The sequence below is a fragment of the Grammomys surdaster genome, unplaced genomic scaffold (genome assembly GCF_004785775.1).
Source record: "Grammomys surdaster isolate TR1022 unplaced genomic scaffold, NIH_TR_1.0 164, whole genome shotgun sequence".
Classification (NCBI taxonomy): Eukaryota; Metazoa; Chordata; class Mammalia; order Rodentia; family Muridae; genus Grammomys; species Grammomys surdaster.
Window position 1 is genome coordinate 1,907,609 of NW_021604612.1, and position 6,337 is coordinate 1,913,945.

The window sequence follows — 6,337 nt, forward strand, 5'->3', positions numbered from 1 at the left end:
GAATAGACATCTCCAGATAGATATAGGTGTGAAACCCCAGCCTCAGTCTGAATAGGCATCTCCAGATAGATATAGGTGTGAAACCCCAGCCTCAGTGTGAATAGGCATCTCCAGATAGATAGGCATGAAACCATGGCCTCAGGTTCATCACCGTGCCCCCTGCTCCCAAAGTTAAACATTCTTCCATTGCTCTTTGAGAGGTCCCAAAACAAGGCACAGTTTCTAGAACCCATGACAAGGCTGCTCACAACTGCTTGTAACTCCAGTCCAGGGTGGACCGAACGCCTTGGGCTTCCCCGGCGCCTTCTCCACCACCCTGCCGCTGCAGTGAATGAAGAGATAATCCCCAGCTGGCTCCTCCTTTTGCAGAAAGACAGTAAGGGAAATGTTTCTAACTAGACTATCAGAAACGACCATAGCTAAAGACTGCTTCCTGTACTCAGGTCCTGCCAGAGACACTAGACAGTATAAACAGAGGATGAAAAGACACCTTAATTCCAGCACTCCAGGAGGCAGAGGCAGGGGGATCTCTGTGAGTCCCAGGCCCACCTGATCTACATATTGAGTTCCAGGACAGCCAGGGCTACAGGGTGAGACCTTATCTCAAAACTAACAAGAGCACGTATGCCACCTTAAGATTCGAGGTCCACCCACTCCTCTGAGTGCACCACAGTCTGGCAGGAGGTACGCTGACCCCTGTACCATCGAGGGCAGCCTGTGTGCGCCCAGTGGCTCAATCATATCAAACCACTGGCCCTGGTGAAAAAGGCGGTGTCAGAGGGAGGAAGCCCAGACAAGTACACCTGGCCTCAGGGAAAGGTCTCACTTCAGTTTTACAACTGAGCACTTCTGGAGTAAGAAGCTGACGTGGTTGCCAGAAAGGCGGAGGGGAATTAGCCACCCTTCATGCTCTTTCCACAAAGATAGTAAAGATGTCAGCACCCAGGAGCCTGTCTTCAGGATCGCCTCAGCTAACTTCTCTAAACTGTGACTCGCCCAGGAAACACCCAGTGGGCTCTGGTGACTAAGCTCTGAACAAGAAGGCAGAACCTCGGTCTACCTCCTATGGGGCATGTCCTGGCCTTCTGCCTCCGCCGGGAAGGCAGCGTCTATACAAACCCAGGCCTAGATCCTTGTGGCAGACAGCAGCGATAAATTATGATATTTGAGGGCAGGGCCAATGTCGGCTAGTGTAAAAGAGTTGTCAGGAAGTCAAACCTCCCGAAGGACAAGAAGGATCAGAAGATCTGAGGGAATGAGGCATGAGCAAGCACCTCAGGAGACCTGAGAACCGACGATTCAGGGAGGGCAGGAGCAACGGTGCAAGATGAGGCAGGTTGCCATCAGAAACCATTTCCATCCAGAGTCACACTAAGAAGTCTGGGGCTGGCAGCATGGCTCAGTGGCTGAAGACGTTCACGACACAAACTGCAAATGACGGCTGGAGCCCCAGGACCCACATAAAGCTGCAGGTTGTCTTCTGACCTCCACAGGTACTCTGTAGCATATGTGTCTACATACGTACACCATGCATATACACACACGTACGTACATATACATACGTGTACACACACACACCACTCACATACATGTACAGCACTCATGCAAGCACATCATTCACACGTGTATTCATCATTCATACGTACACTAGATGAAATAAAAATAAACCTGAACTTATTTTAAAGGGTAGGCGGCTATAAGAGTTTAAAGAACAACCTTTTTTGTTCAATAGCCCTCTGGGTGATTAATTCAATTCTTTCCCCAACCCTCTTACATTTGGCTTTTAACTCACATAACTAAATTGCCAGAGCACTTAGGAGGTTGAGGCAGAAAGAAAAAAAAAGAAAAGAAAGCAACAAACCAGACAGACATAGAAATGTGATTTAAGGGGTCAGTGAATAATTTCTAGTTTGCAAGAAGTGACTACTTATAAAAATTTAATTTTGGCCAGCCTGGTCTACAGAGTGAGTTCCAGGACAGCCAGGGCTACACAGAGAAACCCTGTCTCGAAAAAACAAAATAAATAAATAAATTAATTAATTAATTAATTAAATTTTGCACTTCAATGGGCACTATCAGGAAAAGCTAACTCACAAATGCCAAACTGTGTATCTGAGAGGGTGTTTATAAGAATAACTCTTAAAAAGTAAAACAATCTCTGTTTTTAAAAACAGGTTAAGCCTCTAAATAGAGAGGTCTCCACAGAAGACACGCAAGCGCCCACTGAACTCTTGACATAACACTTGTGATCACCGGTACAATAGAAGCCAGACCCACAAGGTGCTCCTCTCCACCCAGAGGCTGGCTAAAACCAAAAGGCAGAAAATACAGTCTTCACCGTGAAGAGACACAAACTGCAGCCTTCACTCATTGTGGGTTAAAAACACCCGACACTGCAGCTGCTTTGGAAATCACCACGGCAGTTCCTCCAAAGAGTTAAACACAGGCTCATCAGATAACCAGCAATTCCACTCTCGGGTCACCACCCGAGAGAAAAGAAAATACATTTTCACATACGTACTTACAAATGAATGCTCACTGCCAACTTACTTGTAGAAACTAGCCCAAAAGGCAAACGCCCAAACACCCATCAAGTATGAATGAATAAACAAAATATGGTATGTCCATACAATGAAATATTACTCAAGCATAAGTAGATTATCCCACATACACTGTGGAATACATAAATCTTAAAGTATGCTGATAAAGTGAGGGGCAAGGACCACCTACTGGCCGTTGTACACATGGTCTGTCCTTGGACGGCAGAGCCACAGAGGTGGTCAGTGGATGAGCACTGAGAAGGGAGAAGGCTGGTGGGAGGCTGTGGTGCACAGGGAGCGCCTCGCCTGGGTGGGGAAATGCTCTCAGCCGAGTGCGCTGCTCTGTGATAATGCCACACCCCCGAGAGCTGTGCACCTTAGGTGAGGCATGTGAGTCAAAGCTCAATAAAGCCACTATAAAACAGAAAAGAACCCACTGTGCGATGTCAGAGTACCTAGCAGGTGCTGAAATAGTAGCGAATCTTGCTCGTGAACTTCAGAACCTCAACTAGGACAAGGAAAACCCAAGAGATTCCATTACTCAACATCTAGGTCCTGGGCCGTGCTGAAATATTCATGAAGAATTCCACGTTTTCATACAGAAGGCCATCTCTAGTTTAAAAAGACACTAGCGAGTACCAGGAGGGTTCGGATAACTCGGAGCTCGCTGACGCACGGAAGCCATCAGGTGGAACACAAGTCCAGGAGCCTTCGGCACATGGGTCAGTAGGCTGAGTAGCTCTCACTGCACCACCCCCAGGAGTGGCATTTCTACGTTTCTAAAGCACCGATTTGTGACATAACAAAATACTAAATGAATGTGGTGTTCTCATGGAGAACTGAGCCTTCCACATGCCCACTTATTTAGCTAAGAAGCTAATAACATCATTTCAAACACTCTATCACATGACCATGAGAGACTCCCCACACAGCTGGAGGGGATCCCAGAAATAATGTTTAAAAATGGTATTTAACAATCCTGAATCTAATCCTAATTTCTACATGGCCACAAAATACTGATTAGCGTGATCCGACCAAAGTAACAAATCACCATGAAAACTCTGATGCTTCTGCAGTGACATTTCTCCAGGATATTTACGTTAAATAAATTCCAGACTGGAGAGATGAGTCTAAGATTAAGTTAAGACCACTAGCTGCCCTACCAGAAAACCCAGGTCCAGTTCTCCACCCGTGCAGGTGACTCCCAACCCTCTGCAACTCCAGCTCCAGGGAATCCCATGCCTCTGGCCAGCAAGGGTGCACATAGATGCACATAACCCCCACCACCACCACCACCACCACACACACACACACACACACACACACAGAAAGCATGTTCTAATTTCTTAAAGAAGTATCTGCCGGGCAGTGGTGGCGCACACCTTTAATCCCAGCACTTGGGAGGCAGAGGCAGGCAGATTTCTGAGTTTGAGGCCAGCCTGGTCTACAGAGTGAGTTCCAGGACAGCCAGGACTACACAGAGAAACCCTGTCTCGAAAAACCAAAAAAAAAAAAAAAAAAAAAAAAAAGTGTGTGTCTGACCTTTATATCGAATCTGCTTGTGTGACTGTCAACTACCAAAAGACAGGACACTTCTAGAGTTCCGATACAAAGCAATTCTGCTTTACCACGTTTTTGTTTTTGTTTTTTTTTCCTATTTGTATGTGTCTTAGTTCTAGCTACTATCGCTGTGATGAAACACCACGACCAGAGCAGCTTGGGGAGTTAAGGGTTAATTCAGTTAATGCTTCCACATCACTGTTCATCATCAAAGGAAGTCAGGACAGGAACTCACACAGAGCAGGGACCTGGAGGCAGGAGCTGATGCAGAGGCCACGGAGGGGTGCTGCTTACTGGCTCACTCTCCAAGGCTTGCTCAGCCTGCTTTCTTATAGAACCCAGTTGCTACCAGCCCAGGGGTGGCCTCACCCACAACGGGCTGGGCCCTCCCCCGTGAATCACTAATTAAGAAAATGCCCTGTAGGCTTTCCTACAACCCCATCTTATGGAAACATTTTCTCAGTTGAGGCTTCTTCCTCTCTGATGTCTCTAGCTTATGTCAAGCCAACAGAAAACTAGCCAGTACAATAGGTAACCCCCTAGATCTGAGGTTTAATGTCAGGCTCTGTCTAGCCAAACATTACTGCGTGTGAAACACATTTCGAAGTCTCCCCAGGTCAGTGTTCTCTAACATATGCAGACCCAAGTTCTGTGTTCAGCTGCTTCAAGGCTGCAGACGGGAATATTAACTACAATTTGCCTTCACAATCGACCGGGTGGCAGGAAGCAACTGCTTGTACTTAATCGTGTTCTTCCCTCTGCTAACAGGCCCTAGTGTCAGGGTTCTGCCAGACAAGGACAATGAGACGCATTATTACATAGGCTGACTGAGAGCCTCACAAGTATAATCCCAGTAGGGAAAGCTACGGGATTGGGGGGTGGGGGTGTACAATATTTTGTGCCAACCATTTCCAAAACTAAACATATGTGGCCCTGGGTATAAGCATGCTCTGCGGTCGATTCTTTTTAAATGCTTACAGGAAGCGATCCCGGGAGGAGATGGAACAACTTGCAATTTGCTTCTCACTCTGAATCCCACGACCGAAAATGTGTAGAGCAAGCCGTTCTGACACCACAAAACAAGGGCAGCCTACACGAAGGCCAAATATAGGATGTGATTCTAAACCACGGTGGAACGAAAGCCTGTATTTCCTTTTCCAGCCTTGCAAAAAAAAAAAAAAAAAAAAAAAACCTTTGAACACTCCCAAAAAAGGACGTCGGGGCCGGCACCTCCCTCCGGGAGGAAGCCCCTTTCTTCTCCGCAAGCCCTGCAGCCGGCCACTTCCCCCAGCGCATTCACATCACTGGAGATAGGGCTGTTGTGCGTACAAGCGCCGGGGGACCGGCGGCAGAGCTGGGCTGGGCGTCCCCACCCTCCACCTCTGATGTCATCCAAGCCATCTCCGCGCGGCTGAGCCCCACCTGCCCCGCGGGTCACTAGGTTCTGCACCCGGACTCCCTCCAGGCCACGCCGCTGCAGCTCGCCCCCGCCCCAGGTCTTCAGGGTCCAGGAAGCCATGCACCGCGAGCCAGGCGGAGCCCCGCCCGGACGCACCCCGCACCCCGGGCCCCGCGCACCCAGCCCCACGAGAGCGTCCGGCCGCTGCCTCCCCGCAGCCCGCAGACACAGCCTCACGGCTGCCGGGCTCACGGCTGCCCGCAGACGGCCATTCCCCGGCCGCAGCGCCCGGGCACAGGCGCGTGCGCCCCGCACGCTCGGCGCCGCCGCCGGCTCCTGTCAGCCCGGAGCTTCACACGCGGGGCTCGGAGGCCCGCCTGCCCCCGGCTCGCTCCCGAGCCGCCCTTCCTGAGCCGCGCGCTGCTTACCAGGGCCCGGGTGCCTGAGGCGCCGCCGAAGTCCGAGCTGCAAAGCCCCGCGAAGCCTCCAACTGCTGCCGCCTCCCGCCTGGCACTGAGCGCCGCGCGGGGGAGGGGCGCGGCCGCCACTGCCCAGGCCTCCGCTCAGGCCCCGCCCCCGCGCCGCGCCGCGCCCAACCAGCGCCGCCGAACCGCGCTTCGCCACGCCCACTTCCGGAAGGCCCGGGTTAGATGGCCGGCGCTCTTTAGAGCGCCCCCTCTGGTGGCGCGGGGAGACGCAGGGAGGTTTCCAGCACACGCCCGCTTTCCGGGATACTTGAATGGCCTAGTGGCCACGCCCACGGGCTCCTTCGAGCCCCACCCAGTTCTTTAGAACCCGAGCGGGTGTTCTTCAGTTCCACCCACGGCTCTGCGGAGCC

General features: G+C 51.0%; 1 protein-coding gene across 2 annotated transcripts in view; it reads right to left on the reverse strand.

Annotated features, from left to right (window-relative positions):
* Coro1c (coronin 1C) overlaps positions 1 to 6,034 on the reverse strand; it is a 67,876-nt gene extending 61,842 nt beyond the window's left edge. Inside the window, exon 1 of one of the 2 annotated variants that reach the window (XM_028765425.1) lies at positions 5,928 to 6,034. The gene's annotated coding sequence lies outside the window, so the exon portion shown is untranslated. Of the gene's footprint in view, positions 1 to 5,078; positions 5,097 to 5,927 lie in introns of those variants that run through there. The other variant, XM_028765426.1, reaches the window with a different exon arrangement.
* Positions 6,035 to 6,337: the final 303 nt, after the last annotated feature.